The sequence below is a fragment of the Monodon monoceros genome, unplaced genomic scaffold (genome assembly GCF_005190385.1).
Source record: "Monodon monoceros isolate NGI ecotype Baffin Bay Population unplaced genomic scaffold, NGI_Narwhal_1 Super_Scaffold_1, whole genome shotgun sequence".
In the NCBI taxonomy this organism is placed as follows: domain Eukaryota; kingdom Metazoa; phylum Chordata; class Mammalia; order Artiodactyla; family Monodontidae; genus Monodon; species Monodon monoceros.
In genome coordinates, this window is record NW_021703765.1 from 13,332,174 (window position 1) to 13,352,383 (window position 20,210).

The 20,210-nt window shown below is 43.8% G+C and overlaps 1 protein-coding gene across 5 annotated transcripts in view; it reads left to right on the forward strand.

The window, feature by feature from the left end:
- Window positions 1-20,210, forward strand: part of RNF152 (ring finger protein 152) — a 73,109-nt gene that overhangs the window by 24,626 nt on the left and 28,273 nt on the right. The window contains exons 3-4 of one of the 5 annotated variants that reach the window (XM_029224553.1): window positions 1,002-1,361; window positions 3,767-3,832. The exons of the other annotated variants lie outside the window; for them this stretch is intronic. The gene's annotated coding sequence lies outside the window, so the exon portion shown is untranslated. The remainder of the gene's footprint in view (window positions 1-1,001; window positions 1,362-3,766; window positions 3,833-20,210) is intronic. 5 annotated transcript variants of the gene reach the window in all.

The window sequence follows — 20,210 nt, forward strand, 5'->3', positions numbered from 1 at the left end:
TTTTCAGGATGGTCATCTCATCTGTGATCTCATGTGAGCCTCAGTTTCCTTGTGTGTAAAATGGGGGTGATAATACTTTCCCTCCTTCCCTGTAGCAATAATGGCTGTGAAGATGACATGAGATCATGGCTATGAAGACACCTGTTAGTACCTTTCTGTAAGCACGTGAGGCAGAGAGGGACTCCGAGGCTCAGGATGCAGGAGGGAGTATTTTGTATGTAAACAGGGAGGAAAAAAGCTTCAATTTCTACTGTTCCCGCCCCCACCCCGTTCCTTCCTCTACTTAGGACCTGAATTAGATGGTCTAGTTTCTTAGGGGAAGGAAGTTTCCTTCTAGGGACTCTAGGCCTTGTCTATCTTCCTCCAGTTCAACCAGGCAGGCGGCCACGCTGTGAAAGATGTTCCTGATCACAGATATGTACAGATCTTCCTTGGCTTCCGATGGGGTTATGTCCCAGTCAACCCATCGTAAGTTGAAAATGTCTTAAGTCAGAAATGCATTTAATACACCCAACCTACCAAACACCAGTAGGTTCGCGTCGCCTACCTTAAACGAGCTCAGAACACTTCCATTAGCCCACAGCTGGGCAAAACCATTGAACACAAAGCCTATAGTATTGACTATCTCATGTAACTTATTGATTACTGTACTGAAAGTGAAAAACAGAATGATCGTCTGGGTACAGAATGGTTGTGAGTGTATGGTTGTTTACTCTGGGGATCGCGTGCTGATGGGGAGCTGTGCTCACTGCCACTGCCCAGCATCACAAGAGAGGATCGTACTGAAAATTGCTAGCCCCCAAAAAGATCAAAATTCGAAGTACAGTTTCTACTGAATGCATATTACTTTCACACCACTGTAGAGTCGAAAAATTGTAAATCGAGCCCTCCTAAGCTGGGGACCCGTCTGTATTTTCTCTTTCCTGTTTGATGCTGCTTCTCAATCAAGAGGTTTTTGTGATTCCTCAGTTGTTCATTTCCCCCTTGTGTTAATTTCCTAGGGCTACTGTGACAGAGTCGCACAAACTGGGCGGCTTAAAACAAGAGAATCTTGTTCTCTCACATTTCTGGAGGCTGGAAGTCCACGTTGGAGGTGTCGGCAGGGCCACGCTCGATCTGAAACGTGTACGAGACGATCCTTCTTTGCCTCTTCCAGCTTCTGGTGTTGCCGGCAACCCGTGGCTCGTGGACGCATCGTTAATCTCTGCCTCTGTCATCACATGGCCCCCTCTCCTCGTGTGTCTCTTCTCTTCTTAAACACACCAGTCGTGTTGGACTAAGGGTCCCTCTAATCCAGTGTGAACTCACCTTAACTGATGAATATGCAACAACCCTATTTCCCAATAAGGCCACATTCTGAGGTACCGGGCGTTAGGACTTGAACACACCATTTTTGGAGACACAATTCAATCCATAACATCCCTGTCTCCCCCCCCATCAGATAGTTTGATGCTCATTCACGCCACAGCTTCAAGCCCATTTTCAGAGAGCAGCATGTGCCCCCCTGGAGAGGGATGCAGCTCCTGCCTCTTTCCAGAACTGCTTGCTGTGACCTTGTGTCTCTAATGACTATGTCATGGAGCCCCTGGGAACATGGTCTGTGAGAGTTACGCAGCACTCTGGAAGCAACTTAGAGTTTGGATTAGCACCAAAACAGCCCTCTCATGCTCTGTTGCTAATTTCATTTAAGTCAACTAAGCCAGAAACCAAGAAGCTTAGATGGTACTGGTGGGAAGTACAAAAGTCCTTCCAGTTTTATTTGAAACAATTGATTTTATCAGAAGTACTGAAGTGGGAATTTGAGCAAGTGCATACTCTGTCCCATTCTGCGAGGTGGAATGAGTTCATGGTGGCTTCTGAATGGTGCGTGCAGGTGACTGGGATGCCAGGGAGCCCTAGCCCTCACCAGTAATACAGGTTGTGGCCAAGGGGCATCAGATCGCCCCACGTGGGTTAAAAAGTGCCTCCTCCGCCCTCCTGCACCTGGTAATTGACATAACCTGGTGCCTGAGAAACATAGGGCTTCCCCAGTTAGGACTCATACAGTAAGAAGGAAGCCAGGTCAGCCTGCATTTAGTCCTGGTTTTGCCCCAGTCTTGCCAACTGAATTTAAGCACATTTCTTATTAAAATGGGATCTCAGGTTTCTCACCTCTGTGTGAAAATAGTGAAATTTGCTGCATCATGATGTCTGCAAGGCAATTAATAGGTGGCTATGTGCAAGCCACTGGCAGATCTCAAGTTAACCAGTGAAGGGTGATGATGAGGACAGCCTCTCTCGAGCTCTGTCTCCACGAATAAATAGATGTTAGGCTCGGACAGAGGCATTTAAGTAAGAGCAAAGTCTGAAATGCAGAGGGTTGATTGAGGAGCTGCCGGTCTTGTTCTTGGGGTCTGGCCAGGTCCGGGAGGAGTGCTGTAGACTTCTCTGGTGGGGGCCATGGGTGGAGTCCACTTCCAGATAAAACGGAGGAGCTGCAGGAGGGCTGGGGAAGGGAGGGGGTCCCCTCAGGGTGATGGGTTGCAATAGGAGGTTGAAGGAGACAGAACTGAAGACTATTTCCAGAGGTGGCAGTATCTCAGGACAGGCTCCCAGTCCTGGGGTACATGGTTGTAGGGACAGCAGGTCCAGGTGGCTTGAGGGATGGAAGGGCGGCCAGGAGTCCAGGGAGCTTCAGACCCGGAGGGCTAAGGGATCAAGAAAGGACTCTAAGTGTAGGTAGAGGAGCCTGGTCAGGAAGTCATGGCCGAGCCAGCAGTCGAGGGACTTGGGTGGGGTCCCAGAGGGTTGTACCAAAATTACTCAGACATCTCCACTAAGGTTAGGGCTGGCCCTAGAAACTGGGGTGGATGGGTGGATGGAGGGGATTCCAGCTATGAGAAGAGAGGGTTGGGACAGACCATGTCTGGGACAGAGCATCCCCCTACCCAGCCCTGCTCTGGGCCTCAGCCCCGCTTCATTTATTTCGGTGGATTTAGTAACAGTGAGGATCCCAGAAATGAAGCTAAGCTCATACCCACCACCTCAGCACAGACTAGAGCTGTTTTTGCTGCTGCTGTGTTGTCTTAGTTATTTGGTCATTTATAATCACGGGGCAAATGCATTATTTTGGCAGACACTATCGAATGTAGATGTTTAAACGCTTCCATGACAAATTTACTTTAAATGACTATTGATTAACAGGGCTGAGGCTGAGAGGTGTTTTGCGATATGGTATCATCCAAAAATAGAATGAACAGAGACCCACAGTCACATTTCTGATTGCTGGCTAGGGCCTGGAAGTGGACTGTGGGATTATTTGCTACTTTTGTGCCCTTGTGTGATCAGAATACGGCCATGAACCATAGGCCTGGTCATTTAAAAGAAGTAACAGTGGGTTAGGAGGTGAACTACGGTAATAACGTCCGACTGTGAGGGGCGAGTTCTTACCTGCAGCTGCTCGTAAAGAAAACTCCGTTTATGTGGCAGTTGGAAATTTGCTTCATTTTGCCAAGACTCAAACTAGAGTATTCTGAGGGCCTGAAAGTTCAAAAGCAAGGCCCAGGCAAAATATATGACAGTGTTTGATATAAAAATTATGTTGGTTTTGCCATGCAGATGAAATCACTGGGACACAGTGTGTGGTGTCCTGGAGGAGACTTTGAAATAAGAAATTTGGTGATTTGGGTTTTTATTGTGATTCAGCTTTGGGCTTACCATTTAATATCCTTAAGTCTCAGTTTTCTCATCAGCAAAATAGAATTTCTACCCTCTCTTCCTCTTACAGTGTTGGGGGTTATCCGACGAGTAATGCACAAAACAGTGTTTGACAACTGACTTAATTATACAACTGGTAAGTAGGAGTTACCAGCATCAAGGTAAAAAGTCAGATTCTCTCTTTTATGCCTGTTTCCCTGCATCGATTTTAGTTATATTTACTCCAGATTTTTGATTGAAAAATGCTGGTTTTTCCTTGTTTTACTGCTTAGATAATTTCAAATGCTATCCTGAGTAATAGCACTATATCCAGATGAGGGCTGTTCAAAGAGGGGGAATTGTGCTGCAGGATGTTCGTAAATAATGTTTAGGTGACACTATTGTGATAATTATGGCTGTTTAAAGATGAGTTTTATAGTGAGTCCTCAATTTTCCTGTCACTTTTTTTTTTCCTGGGCTTTCCCACTTAAGCATATTTGTTCCGTAGAGAGAGCTGTTGAGGGAACTAAATCCTGAGAGCTCAACAGCTCTTTGAATCTACTTTTCATTTTCTGTGGCTAATTTTGTGGGCCCTCAAGAGGACAGAGTTTGCCCCCCTTCCCCTGCTAGTAAGGGCAGGAGGGGGGAGGTGCAGCAAATCCCCAGACGCTCAGTTTCCGGCGGCAATGAATCCCTGGATCAGAGTGACCTTGAAAGCTATGTTCAGTGGCCAGAAGATCCCGAGCCATGATATTTGTGTGGGATCTGAGTCCCAAGGGTAACACCCCACCTCACCCATCCCTTCTGAGCCGGTACTTGAGAGGCTGCTGAACAGGAGGCAGCATGAATGAAGAGGACCCTCCTGCAGACAAGTAAAGCACCTTCAGAGGGTTTTGCAATAAACTCTTGGGACCCCCAGGCTTTGTAGCTTTCCCAGGAGAGGAACCCGATGTGTATTTCACCATGTTGCTCACCAGCTTCCGTGTGCTTTCCAGCTTTTAGTTGTTAGCAGTCTCGAACATCCGCTTCGTTATCTTCCTTTTACTCACCAGCTCAATCGGAATCTAATGTCAGATGAGTCAGTAAATTTTGTTAATGGATCTTTGCAAGCTTTTAGAGTTGCAATTGGAGGAGCCCTTGGGAGTCATCATGACCAGCCCTCTCACCTTACAGATGAGAACCCTGAGACCCAGAGAAATTGATTGACGGGTCCAGGTTATACAGCAAGTTAGTGGCGGAGTCAGGACAAGGACCCAGGGCTCTTTAACTATCTGGAAGCATTGCGTGGTCCTATAAAGTATGGAGTAAGGCGTCCTTAGCAGGTGTACCCTCTTTTAATTTAGCCAGGTTATCTGGAGGCTATGATATCGCCAAAATAATGTATCACATGGATTAGAACATCCTAATTTTATTAACATGTTTATTGTTAACTCCTGGTAAACCAGAATTCCCTTATGATGCTACCCGTTTTGAAAAACTTAACAAAGTTTATTGGTTCATTTTTCCGAAATAGGAAAATAGTCATTTTCCAAACTGACTCTTAGATGTCTGGGAATCTTGCCGTCCTTAGAATCATTCCAAATATTGGTTGTAACTGTGTAGGGTTATAGCTTCAGAGCATGGATTTGGCATGAACACAAGCCACAAAATGTATTCCAGCACCGCCCTCCCCCCTTCTCCCCACCACATTAGCTTATTTAAAATATAATATTCCGGTTGCTTGAATTCTTCCGCATGACTTTACAAGCCCTATTCACTGTTACTTTATAGTTTTGGGGACTGAGACAATGACTTATCTTAACCCAGGAAAACCATGTAACTTGCTGATACTATACCAGTTGCATTCTGATGCGGCACTGATTTTTTTTTTTTCTTCACTACCATTTTCACTTCAGGTTGCACATAGACACAGGCAAGGTATAAGCTTGGCAATGACACCTGCTTGGCTTGTTTATTTTCTCCCATTGTTAAAGTGCCTATGACTCAACACTGGGTTCTTTTCTTCTCCACGATGTTCAAGTGAGAGGAGGGGATGGCACATCCCAGGCATCAAGGGAAGTGTGACCATCGTATTAGAACGTCCTTCGTGTAGGAAGCCTTGCCCACTCCCTTCTGATTACCCAGCTGCGACACACCACACACCAGAGGACCACAGACTAAGGCTCTAAATAGCACCCTGTCAGCCCTCTCTAATTCCCTCACTTGAGAGCAAGAGAGAAAGGAACCATGGAAAATCACTGAGAGGACGGTTTCCTATGTATTCTAAATAGATTGTTTCAAACATGGAGAATGGGGATGTCACCTATTATAAATTTTTCTTGAGACAGTTACTGGTATGTGTAGGTCTTAGCAAGTTAAGATTGTTTTGCCCTTTTAAAACTGAGAGCTGGGCTTCCCTGGTGGCACAGTGGTTGAGAGTCCACCTGCCGATGCAGTGGACACGGGTTCGTGCCCCGGTCCGGGAAGATCCCACATGCCGCGGAGCGGCTGGGCCCGTGAGCCATGGCCGCTGAGCCTGCGCGTCCGGATCCTGTGCTCCGCAATGGGAGAGGCCACAACAGTGAGAGACCCGTGTACCGCAAAAAAAAAAAACCCAAAAAACTGAGAGCTGTCATTTCCATACCCCCTCGCCCATATACTTTCTTGTGACACTAATCTCTCAGGTAGTTGTGACATCATAGTCTGTAAACTGAATTGCTGCCTCAGTGCCTTGCTGCTTCTGCTGGACCACAGGGAAGGGGGCTGACGTGAGACAGGGTTACCAGCAGCGGTAATAAAACTGGAAGTTTCCACTTGGCATCTGTTGGCTGAGGAACAGAGATAATGATTGGGGCAGAGTTGAAATACTTCTTGTTAATAGTATGGTGAGAGCCTGGAAAAGAAAATAGTATTGCAGGCATTGCCATATCTGGGGAGGCGACAGGAGCAGCCGAAAGGAGTGGGGCTTGGAGTTACGAGATCGGGTTTAAATTCAGCCCCGTCCCACACGTGGAACCTGGTTTAAGTCATGCAGCCTTGAGCCTCAGTTTCAATTGAAAAGTGACGGTGGTGGGCAGAGGGAATAGGCATAGTGGTGATGCTGGTCACGTTTGCCTTACTCTGTGACAGGCTGAATATTGGTCCCCAAAGATGTCCTTGTTCTAATCCCTGGAACTGTTGAATGTTACCTTATGTGGCAAAAGGGACTCTGCAGAGGTGATTAAGGATCTGGAAATGGAAAGATTATCCTGGATTATCCGAGTGGGTCCAGTGTAATCCCAGGGGTTCTTCCTTATAAGAGGGAGACAGAAGATACGAGGAAAAGGGGCCCTGAGCCTAGGAATGCAGGTGGTCTCTAGAAGCTGAAAAAGGCAAGGACACAGATTCTCTCCTGAGAGCCTCCAGAAGGAGCCAGCCATGCCCATAACCCTACTTCAGCCAAGGGAGACTGATTTTGGACATCTGGCCTCAAGAACTATAAAAATAACTCGTATTGTTTAAGCCACTAAACTTAGGATAATTTGTAACACACAGCAGCAACAGGAAACGAATACACTTACGTTACATACCTCATAGTTCTTGTAATGGTTAAATGTGACTTTGTATCTCTATATTTGCAAATCTCAAAGTGCTACATAGACGTTAGTACTTTTTAAATGAATTTTTGTATTCATCTGGATTTCCAGGTTAAGTTGGTTAAGGTAGGTCAGGAAGACCCAGAGAACAAGAATCAAGACTTCTCAGTTATGCAGTGAACAAACTGTGTCTGAAAAATTAAATCCGTGTTATCAAATAATTCTTAATTGTGAAATTGTTCATGGTCATTAACACCCGTGAGTCACTTTTCAGGTGAGCTTCTGGGTATGCGCCTCACTTTCTGCACCTGTGCGTCTCAACCTTGAATGTTTATTAGAGTCACTGGGAAAGCTTTGAAAAGTCCAATGTCTAGGCCACACCCCAGGACGATTAAATTGGAACCTCTGCAGGTAGAACCTGAACGTGGGTGATTTTTAAGGCTCCGCGGGTGATTGCAGCAGGCCGCCCAGGCTGAGATCCACTGCAGAGGTGCTGTGTTTGCTAAGCAAGATTTTAAATCAGTTCTCTTTGAAGCCTGATGTAGCTAGATGTTCTTTTGAGTTTGGTGGAAAATGCTGTGCCGAGGACTCGCTGTTACATCTTTCAGTGATATTAACATATCAGTTTATGAGCTGTGGTGTGTTTCCAGTAGGAAATACAAAAGTATTAGCCAACACTCCTGAGAGGTTCAGCAAACAGATTGGTGTGCGCTGATGGCAAACACAATATCAACAAGTACTTTTCTCCTCATCTCGCCCAAGCGTTTTTAAAAGCAACGGTTGGGGGGAGAAAAGGAAGACGTTGAGGCTTTTCTCCTCAAATGGTCGAGCGCTTGAAAACTGATAAATACTGTTTTACTTGGACTGTATGTCCTATGTCTCCTGTCTGAAGGAGAAAATAATCATTTTGAAATTTCTTCCTTTGGAGCCATGGAGTCAGAAGCTGTGAAAGAGTTGAAAGTTGCCATTGCTGTCTCCCTGTGTTCCTGGCTGCCGTGAGCTGTCGTGTGCTTCCAGGCGTCTCTGGGCCCCCTGTCACTGAGGGCACCCTGGCCTTGACGGCTGGTGACATTATCTGCCTTATGTATGTCGCAGGGAGGGTATTACAGATAAAATTATTTTTACAAATCACAAGGTGCTGTACCTTGTTGCTATTGTATTTTGAGTGTGCAGTCTGCCATGAAGTTATAAAGATGATAGAAAGCCTGTAGCATAAGCTCATTCTGTTCATGATAAGAACGGATGGGGTCCTTATTTTCTAGGGTCCTAAGTGACCAAGTAGAAGCACTGTGAAAGTCATGTGATTTCTTACTGGTCATTTAACCAGTTGGGTTTAATTTTCTCATCTAAATGGAAGCACTAATGCTTGACTGCTTAATGCTGCCCTAGGTGAATTTGGGTGTCCAGACAGTAGGGTGGTACTTCAGTGTACCTCTGTATTACATTGTCTCAGTTTAGATCTTGGCTCTGAAACTTACTGTCTGGGGGATACTCAGGAAGCGATTTAACCTCTCTGTACCTCAGTTTTGGCATCTGTAAAATGGGCAAATAAGATACCTGAGAAGGCTGCCGTAAGGATTGGCTAAGGCATGGAGAAAACCTGGCACCCATTCTGGGTGTGTCACCATGGCCTACATCCTTACCCTTGTATTTGGGGCAGCTCAGGAGCATGGGTTAGTGTTTTCTCCTCTTTTCCTTCCTCCTGTCCCTTCAATAAATATTTATTGGACACCTAATGCTTTTAGGAACTATACCATGGATACAATGTTTATGCAATGTAGACACTCTTGTCCAGAGCTTTAATGGTTTGAAAGTTTGATTTAAAATGTTGGTACAGGGCTTCCCTGGTGGCGCAGTGGTTGAGAGTCCGCCTGCCGATGCAGGGGACACGCGTTCGTGCCCCGGTCCAGGAGGATCCCACATGCTGCGGAGCGGCTGGGCCTGTGAGCCATGGCCACTGAGCCTGTGCGTCCGGAGCCTGTGCTCCACAACGGGAGAGGCCACAACAGGGAGAGGCCCGCGTACCACAAAAAAAAAAAAATGTTGGTGCAAAGTGGTGATAGGGTAGGATTGGGTGAGTAAAACCTGTTTGTTCCTGATAGATCTGAAACGTAAGACTTCAGATGGTTTATCTGCACCAACCAGAGTAAGTTCCTAAGATGTTTCTTGTAATTACGGGAATCAGTTGATGGACCTAGGGACCAGGGCAGAGGAAGGTCGTTGGAATGATGCTCCAAGTGGTCCCCTGGGGAGAGGACATGGTTCTCTGATCCGACTGGCCGTATGGTCAATCATGTGTCAGAGCAAACATGGTGATTGGGCATTTCCGTTTGCCCGGTGCTGTGCCAGCTCTTGAGGGTCCATGGTCCCTGTCCACTTGGAGCTCCCTGAGCACCAGGAGATTTCACAGTTGAGGGGTGGGGTACTTACAGTGTGGATGCCAGCCAGGTAGGAGCTTTAGGAAGCTTTCACCAGACCCCTGAGCTCAAAGAAGCATTTGGGTATTTTATGGTTCATGAAATTGTTTATTTTTTAACTTAGTTTTTGGGTACCATTCACAAACAGGTTTCCCTTACTGTCGTGAATTTATACCTTTTTCATAGAAAAGTTTCCAAAATGAACTCCTCTTTTCCCAAGATTTCTCTTAGGATGAATTTCTTGTGCTCTAATCAAATCTATGTAGCTTGACCCTGCTTTTCAGCCACTTAGGTTTCGTTAGTGATTAGAGCTATTAATCAAGTTTGGTGGTGATCATAATAACCGTTGGTGTTATTTTCAGCTCTACTTTTCCAGACAAAAAAAGAGAATTATTTTAAGGACATAGAAAAATTCTAGAGAGTGCTCAAAGAAATTTTGTGCTTTCACCAATCCCACTTAGAATTGCCTATGAAAAGTGGTAATGAGAATGATAATGATGGTAATGTTTGCGATGATTGCATTTTGCTTTCGGGTGGTTATTCTGTGCCAGACAACGTCCTGAGGGCTTTGCACGCATACTCTCATTTTATCACCCAGCAGTTGTATGAGGTCGTCCTTTCTTGGCTTTCATTCTTTACAGAGGAGGGGCACTGAGGCACCACAGGGTTGGATACATTGTCCAAGTTCAAATGTCCCATCAGTGAAAGGTCTACCATTTTGTTTCCAAATGAGTCTGACTCAGAGGTGCTTTCCACACTACTTTATTATCTCCTTGGGCAAAATCCAGTTAGGAGGTTGGGTGAGAAGAACCTCTGAAGGAGACAGGAAGGATATATTAGCTAATTCACCCCAATAGGTCCCTGACAGGTTTGGATGAGGAAGCATCATATTTATCTTGGAGTTAGGGACACTGAGCTGCTGAGAAACTGCGGATTGCCTAAGGTCATAAAGTAAATCATTGATAGAACTTAATCCAGAAGCTGGGTCCTCTCCACCTCATTCGATGGAGAGTCAGTTTACACAATTGCATAACCTACAGCAATTCAATTGCATGGATGACAGAGAGATCCATTATGTTTTGGATCATCTGAAATCAGAGGTTTAAGAATTTTCAATTTGGATTCAATTCTAAAACTTCTTTTCTTTTCCTGTTTTAGAATACTGCACAGGCTTTGGAGTCTACTCAGAGGTCGCTTTGGGCAGCTACTTCTTAAACCCAGCAACAAATCCTTCCTTTGTGTGGCTGTTGGGAGGAGTGGGTGCTAATGGCACCTGGAACTTTGTGGGTATTTGCTATAATTGCTCAGTGATTGGTCACTTAGCCTGCATTTGAAATAACTTTGGAAGAGAGAGCAGGGCTCTCAAAACTGTAATCATGGGACTAGGGGAATTCTTCAGGGTCAACTTCACGGTAGCAGGAATGGAAACTCTGCTATACCACATAGCAGTTGCATCTCAGTTTTTGTGTGTTGGGCACTAGAGACCACCAACTTTGGACAAGGGACTTAGTACTTAGGTTATGAGCTATTGACCCTCCCTGGGCAGGACTCCCCTCCAAAGACTTGGCTTCCAATTCCCAGTAGATCAGCAGCTCACAGTGAGGGGAGGTAAGGAAAGCTCATGGCCACCTCCAGGCTCCCCTTGCAGGCTCTTCCCTGGACTGGACTCTAGGATCTCCATCGGCTAACAAGGGTGTGCTGGACATTCTCCATTCATCCCTCCAGATCATTCTCCCATCTCCCCAGACCTTCTTGGGCTCCATCACCCTGGCTTCCTTGCCCTCTGGCTTCAGGTTGGGTTGTGCCACTGGCAGGAGATGGAAGGACAAGAGAAGTCAAAACACATCCCTGTTCCCTTCTTCCCTGGGCCCCATTTCCCTACTTCTCTCTCAGCTCCTCCTGGTAGGCTACATGACTACATTTACTGATTCTGGTGACAGCACCCTTCTTTTGCCCTTCAGCCCTGGAGGTGGTGGGGTCTTCCACTGTTGTTAATCCCTGGTGGTCTTGATAGGACTCTCAACCCTGCACAGCCCCGCAGACAGTCCCTTCCTTAACTCTCTTCAAATACTCCTTAGGAAAATGCAGCTGACATTTGAGCACAGGCTTGAAGGAGGCGAGGAGGAAAGACATCCATATCTGAGAGAAGAGATTCCAGGGAGAGGGAAGATCCGGCCTGGAGCAGAGGCAGCAGGGGTGGGCAGGGGGAGGGGGCCCTGGTATGCAATGGGGTCAGATGGTGCGGGGCTCTGTAGGCCATTGCAAGAACTTTGGGGTGTTTGTTGTTTTTTTTTTTTTGCGGTACGCGGGCCTCTCACTGCTGTGGCCTCTCCCGTTGCGGAGCACAGGCTCCGATCGCGCAGGCTCACGGACCGGGGCGCGAACCCGTGTCCCCTGCATCGGCAGGCGGACTCTCAACCACTGCGCCACCAGGGAAGCCCAGAACTTTGGTTTTACTTCTTGTGACACAAGTGGCTCTTGTAGGGCTCACAGAAGGTGGTTATCGTAACCTGCTCTGACTTGTGTTGTCACTCCATCACTCTGGATGCAGTACCGAGAGTCGACGGTAGGGGCATAAGAAGGGGACAGGGAGCCAGACCGAGATAGTGCCAGGGTGCCTGGCACTAAATTTTTTAAAAGGTGAAGCTGATGGGGTAGATGGAATATGACGTGTGACAGAGAGAGGTGACCCAGAGGCTGCTGAGGTTTTTGGCTTGAGCTGCTGGAAGGATGCAGTTGCCAGTAGCTGAGATGGGGAGGACTTTGGGGACGGCAGGTTTGTGGGTGGTTGGGGGAGGGGACCAAGAATTCCATTCTGGACCTGTTAACTGCGAGAAGTCTATGAGTGATCTCAGATGTGTGACTGTTGTCAATGTTTGAATGGTAGTTTTTACTTTCAAATTATATAACCCTTGGTGGCTGGCTTTCTCTGAGGTGAGTTTTAGGAAAAAGAAATATTTACAACCGTGGCTGTAGTGATTTTCAGAGTAAGCCTCAAGGCAGAATATGCAATGCCTATATTTTCCATTGATGCAAAACCGTCTTTGCATACTTCACAGATTCAGGACACTTGTGGGGATTTATTCTGAGCCAAGAGACTTTGGGCACTGTTTTACCAGCCTGGCTATAACAACACCAAACCTTTTTAGAGCAGGGCTGCGTGTTATGACATCAGGCAGTGACGGTTTCAAGCCAGCCACAAAAGCAGACCTCATGCAGATTGAAAGCGCACATTTACCAAAGCCCCGATTTGCTGGTGTGTTAAAGCTTTGCTGCCTTTTAGGTATGTTTTTGCTTTTCAGTGTCATTCTGGTATCTTTTCCTTGTGCTTTTCTCTCCACGTCTTTATTTCCGAAAGTTCTGTTTTCTTGTTGGCAGTGTCACTGTTGCTCCCAAATTGAAGTTAGACTATGAGTTGGGAAAGAATACCGGTGTTTCTTGAGCACCTATTATATGCTGCCCATTGGATACCTTCCTAACCCATTTAATCCTCAAAACAGTATTTGGAGATAGGTATGGCTGTTCCTCCTTAACAGATGAGGAAGCTGAAATCAGTGAGGGTAAATGATGTGCAGAAGGCCTGAAGCTAATTGGTCACAAGAGTTGAGTGTCCAGTTCCAATTAGTGAATTTCCAAGGTCCCGGGGCTTCAACTCTGTCCGAGCGGAGTTCTCTCTTCTGGCAGTTTAGTGCTTCTGGACATCAGTTCGTTCACGGTTTTCTCTGGCTTTCTACTGATGAAGAAGTGAGCAGTAGTAATATTTCTGTGCCTCATGCTTCTTTCATAAATGTTTCTACAAGTTTACCGGGACGTATGGTGCATACCTGCTGTGTGCTCGGTGTTGGCGGGAGGTGGCAAGACCTCAGGGGGCTTCCACTCCAGCCAACGTTACGTAAGGAATTACATGGGAGAAGTGTGGGGGGCAAAGGAAGGATCCGTGCCCTGCGTGTGTGCATCTGTGTTTTGGGACCACCTTTCACCCCACCTCAAACGCTAAGCCTAAGAGCTGCCCAGCCAAGGAGATAGAAAAAAGGCTCTTTGCAGCAGAAACAGCAGCAACCAAGGCTTGAGGTCGGGCCGAGATGGTAGAGGGGGAGAAGGGAGCCTGCAATAGAGAGAAGTGGTCCACTCTTTGGGACTAACTGACTCTTGTACTTTTGTCTTTTTTTTTTTTAACATCTTTATTGGAGTGTAATTGCTTTACAGTGTTGTGTTAGTTTCTGCTGTACAACGAAGTGAATCAGCTATATGCATACATATATTTCCATGTCCTGTCCCTCTTGGCGTCTCCCTCCCACCCTCCCTATCCCACCCCTCTAGGTGGTCACAAAGCACCGAGCTGATCTCCCTGTGCTATGCACCTGCTTCCCACTAGCTAGCTATTTTACATTTGGTAGTGTATATATGTCCATGCCACTCTCTCACTTCGTCGCAGCTTACCCTTCCCCCTCCCTGTGTCCTCAAGTCCATTCTCTACATCTGTATCTTTATTCCTGTCCTGCCCCTAGGTTCATCAGAACCTTTTTGTTTTTTAGATTTCATATATATGTGTTAGCATATGATACTTGTTTTTCTCTTTCTGACTTACTTCTCTCTGTATGACAGACTCTAGGTCCATCCACCCCACTACAGATAACTCAATTTCATTTCTTTTTATGGCTGAGTAATATTCCACTGTATATATATGTGCCACATCTTCTTTATCCATTCATCTGTCGATGGACACTTAGGTTGCTTCCATGTCCTGGCTATTGTAAATAGTGCTGCAGTGAACATTGTGGTACATGACTCTTTGAATTATGTTTTTCTCCAGGTATATGCCCAGTAGTGGGATTGCCGGGTCGTATGGTACTTCTATTTTTAGTTTTTTAAGGAACCTCCATACTGTTCTCCATAGTGGCTGTATCAATTTACATTCCCACTAGCAGTGCAAGAGGGTTCCCTTTTCTCCACACCCTCTCCAGCATTGTTTGTAGATTTTTTTGGTGATAGCCCTTCTAACTGTTGTGAGGTGATACCTCACTGTAGTTTTGATTTGCATTTCTCTAATGATTAGTGATGTGGAGCATCCTTTCGTGTGTTTGTCGGCAATCTGTATATCTTCTTTGGGGAAATGTCTCTTTAGGTCTTCTGCCCATTTTTGGATTGGGTTGTTTGTTTTTTTCATATTGAGCTGCATGAGCTGCTTGTATGTTTTGCAGATTAATCCTTTGTCAGTTGCTTCATTTGTAAATATTTTCTCCCATTCTGAGGGCTGTCTTTTCGTCTTCTTTATGCTTTCCTTTGCTGTGCAAAAGCTTTGAAGTTTCATTAGGTCCCATTTGTTTATTTTTGTTTTCATTTCCATTTCTCTAGGAAGTGGGTCAGGAAGGATCTTGCTGTGATTTATGTCATAGAGTGTTCTGCCTATGTTTTCCTCTAAGAGTTTGATAGTGTCTGGCCTTACACTTAGGTCTTTAATCCATTTTGAGTTTATTTTTGTGTATGGTGTTAGGGAGTGTTCTAATTTCATTCTTTTACATGTACCTGTCCAGTTTTCCCAGCACTACTTATTGTCTTGTCTCCATTGTATACTCTTGCCTCCTTTATCAAAGATAAGGTGTCCATATGTGCGTGGGTTTATCTCTGGGCTTTCTATCCTGTTCCATTGATCTATATTTCTGTTTTGTGCCAGTATCATACTGTCTTGATTACTGTAGCTTTGTAGCATAGTCTGAAGTCCGGGAGCCTGATTCCTCCAGCTCCATTTTTTCTTCTCAGAATTGCTTTGGCTATTCGGGGTCTTTTGTGTTTCCATACAAATTGTGCAATTTTTTGTTCTAGTTCTGTGAAAAATGCCACTGGTAGTTTGATAGGGATTGCATTGAATCTGTAAATTGCTTTGGGTAGTAGAGTCATTTTCACAATATTGATTCTTCCAATCCAAGAACATAGTATATCTCTCTATCTGTTTGTATCATCTTTAATTTCTTTTATCAGTGTCTTAGAGTTTTCTGCATGTAGGTCTTTTGTCTCCTTAGGTAGGTTTATTCCTAGGCATTTTATTCTTTATGTTGCACTGCTAAATGGGAGTGTTTCCTTAATTTCTGTTTCAGATTTTTCATCATTAGTGTATAGGAATGCAAGAGATTTCTGTGCATTAACTTTGTATCCTGCTACTCTACCAAATTCATTGATTAGCTATAGTAGTTTTCTGGTAGCATCTTTAGGATTCTCTATGTATACTATCATGTCATCTGCAAACAGTGACAGTCTTACTTCTTTTCTGATTTGGATTCCTTTTATTTCTTTTTCTTCTCTGATTGCTGGGCCTGAAACTTCCAAAACTATGTTGAATAATAGTGGTGAGAGTTGGCAACCTGGTCTTGTTCCTGATCTTAGAGGAAATGGTTTCAGTTTTACACCATTGAGAACGATGTTAGCTGTGGGTTTCTCATATATGGCCTTTATTATGTTGAGGTAGGTTTCCTCTCTGCCTACTTTCTGGAGAGTTTTTATCATAAATGGGTGTTGAATTTTGTCAAAAGGTTTTCCTGCATCTATTGAAATGATCATATGGTTTTTCTCCTTCAATTTGTTAATATGGTGAATCACATTGATTGATTTGTGTATATTGAAGAATCCTTGCACTCCTGGGATAAACCCCACTTGATCATGTTGTATGATCCTTTTAATGTGCTGTTGGATTCTGTTTCCTAGTATTTTGTTGAGGATTTTTACATCCATGTTCATCAGAGATATTGGCCTATAGTTTTCTTTGTCTGGTTTTGGTATCAGGGTGATGGTGGCTTCGGAGAATGAGTTTGGGAGTGCTCCTCCCTCTAGTATATTTTGGAAGAGTTTGAGAAGGATAGGTGTTAGCTCTTCTCTAAATGTTAGAATTTGCCTGTGAAGCCATTTGGTCCTGGGCTTATTTGTTGGAAGATTTTTAATCACAGTTTCAATTTCAGTGCTTGTGATTGGTGTGATTATGTTTTCTATTTCTTCCTGGTTCAGTGTTGGAAGGTTGTGCTTTTCTAAGCATTTGTCCATTTCTTCCAGGTTGTCCATTTTATTGGCATATAGTTGCTTGTAATAATCTCTCATGATCCTTTGTATTCCTGCAGAGTCAGTTGTTACTTCTCCTTTGCATTTCTAAATCTGTTGATTTGAATCTTCTCCCTTTTTTTCTTGATGATTCTGGCTAATGGTTTATCAATTTTGTTTATCTTCTCAAAGAACCAACTTTTAGTTTTATTGATCTTTGCTATTGTTTCCTTCATTTCTTTTGTATTTATTACTGATCTGATCTTTATGATTTCTTTCCTTCTGATAACTTTGGGGTTTTTTTTGTTTTTCTGTCTCTGATTGCTTTAGGTGTAAGGTTAGGTTGTTTATTTGAGATGTTTCTTATTTCTTGAGGTAGGATTGTATTGCTGTAAACTTCCCTCTTAGGACTGCTTTTGCTGCATCCCATAGGTTTTGGGTTGTTGTGTTTTCATTGTCATTAGTTTCTAGGTATGTTTTGATTTCCTCTTTGATTTCTTCAGTGATCTCTTGGTTATTTAGTAGCGTATTTTTTAGCCTCCATGTGTTTGTATTTTTTACATTTTTTTTTCTGTAATTGATATCTAGTCTCATAGCATTGTGGTCAGAAAAGATACTCGATACAAGTTCAATTTTCTAAAATTTACCATGGCTTGATTTGTGACCCAAAATATGATCTATACTGGAGAATGTTCCATGAGCACTTGAGAAGAAAGTGTATTCTGTTGTTTTTGGATGAAATGTCCTATAAATATCAATTAAGTCCATCTTGTTTAATGTATCATTTAAAACTTGTGTTTCCTTATTTATTTTCATTTTGGATGATCTGTCCGTTGGTGAAAGTGGGGTGTTAAAGTCCCCTACTATGATTGTGTTACTGTCAATTTCCCCTTTTATGGCTGTCAGCATTTGCCTTATGTATTGAGGTGCTTCTATGTTGGGTGCATAAATGTTTACAATTGTTATATCTTCTTGGCTTCATCCCTTGATCATTGTGTAATGTCCTTCTTTGTTTCTTGTAACATTCTTTATTTTAAAGTCTATTTTGTCTGATATGAGAATTGCTACTCCAGCTTTCTTTTGATTTCTATTTACATGGAATATCTTTTTCCATTCCCTCACTTTCAGCCTGTATGTGTCCCTAGGTCTGAAGTGGGTCTCTTGTAGACAGCACATATACGGGGTTTGTTTTGTATCCATTCAGCCAGTCTATGTCTTTTCGTTGGAGCATTTAATCCATTTACATTTAAGGTAATTATCGATATGTCTGTTCCTGTTACCATTTTCTTAATTGTTTTGGGTTTGTTTTACAGGTCTTTTCCTTCTCTACTGTTTCCTGCCTAGAGAAGTTCGTTTAGCATTTGTTGTAAAGCTGGTTTGGTGGTGCTGAATTCTCTTAACTTTTGCTTGTCTGTAAAGGTTTTAATTTGTTGAAATCCTTGCTAGGTAGAGTAATCTTGGTTGTAGGTTTTTCCCCTTCATCACTTTAAATATGTCCTGCCACTCCCTTCTGGCATGCAGAGTTTCTGCTTAAAGATCAGCTGTTAACCTTCTGGGGATTCCCTTGTATGTTATTTGTTGTTTTTCCCTTGCTGCTTTTAATATTTTTTCTTTGTATTTAATTTTTGATAGTTTGATTAATATGTGTCTCAGCATGTTTCTCTTTGGGTTAATCCTATGTGGTACTCTCTGTGCTTCCTGGACTTGATTGACTATTTCCTTTCCCATGTTTGGGAAGTTTTTGACTATAACATCTTCAAATATTTTCTCAGACCCTTTCTTTTTCTTTTCTTCTTCTGGGACCCCTATAATTCGAATGTTGGTGTGTTTAATGTTACCCCAGTGGTCTTGGAGACTGTCCTCAATTCTTTTCATTCTTTTTTCTTTATTCTGCTCTGCAGTAGTTATTTCCACTATTTTATCCTCCAGGTCACTTATCCATTCTTCTGCCTCAGTTATTCTGCTATTGATTCCTTCTAGAGTATTTTTAATTTCATTTATTGTATTGTTCATCACTGTTTGTTTGCTCTTTAGTTCTTCTAGATCCTTGTTGAATGTTTCTTGTACTTTCTCCATTCTGTTTCTGAGATTTTGGACCATCTTTGCTATCATTACTCTGTATTATTTTTCAGGTAGGTTGCCTATTTCTTCTTCATTTATTTGGTCTTGTCGGTTTTTACCTTGCTCCTTTGTCTGTAACATATTTTTTTTTATCATTTCTTTCTCTTCTTTTTTTGATGGGTGGGTCTGTATTCCTGTCTTACTGGTTGTTTGGCCTGAGGTGTTCAGCACTGGAGTTTGCAGGCAGTTGGATAGAGCTGGGTCTTGGTGCTGAGATTAGGACCCCTGGGAGACCTCATTCTGATTAATATTCCCTGGGGTCTCAGGTGCTTGGGCCCCACCTCCGTCCTGGGAATCAATATCCCGCAAACTGCGTAATGCCGCAAAAAGAGAAAGAGAGAGAGAGACAGAGAGAGAGAGAAGGAAAGGAGGAAGGAAAGAAAGAAAGAAGGAAGGAAGCAGTACAATATCAAAGAATAAAAAACAAAATAAAATTAGAAAGATAAAAAATATATTAGGAAAAATAAAAGTATAATTGAAACAACTGGTCGCTGTGGGTTCCTCCCATCCCCTTAGGTGTCTGTGTTCCCCCACTGGTGCCTGGTAGGTGCCCTAGTTGTGCGGAGACGTGAATTCCGTGTCCTCCTAGGTTGCCATCTTGACTCTACCCTCCTTTTGACTTTTTCATTTCATGATATTGTAGCCACTTTCCAAAATAATCTTTGAGGATTTTTTTTTAAAGGTTAGGAAGAAGCCAAGGACAAGAGCCAGCATGGCTGGACTGAGACTCATGAAATTGTGTGTTGGCTAAATTTTTGAGCGGGCTTACAGCCAGGTCCACCACATACAAATGATTATTAGGAGATGGTTTTAATTGGGGGGAGTGTCAGCCGAGCTACCTCTGTTATGGGAAGACAGTTTCTGGAAGAGTGGAGAGTGCTTTAGAGGGTAGTCACCTCATCTGGGCAACGTCTGAAAGTACGAATGAATGTATCTACCCATGTGAGACGAGATGATAGAAAAACTCCCAAAATCTGTTGTAGGGGAAGAAACTTTTGTGATTGTAAACATCCAATTTCAGCACCTAATTAGATGAAAGCTGGATGTTTTCTAGCACAAAAGCTTCTGCATGGCCCAGTCAGTTTGAGTGGTGGCCTGAATGGCATGCACTGTATGCCTGACTGATGTGGGGCTGGTGTGCGAACTTGGCAACAGATCTGGCACTCTGAGCCATCGTCATTGTTTAACCGAGTTTTATCTTACCTCCCTAGCCTTTCCCTTCTTCTAGAGCACAGCCAAAGCTGTCACGTCTATAAATGAATAAGAAAATCGTCTTAACCCAGCTTCTCTCCTAGCATAAATATCCTATAGTGTTACCAATATTTTTCTACCCTCAGATCCACTTATGGTCCCTGGGAGGAACAGAGGGAATAAAATGAATGAAATAGGCACTTTCTTACTTGCCCTACATAAATTG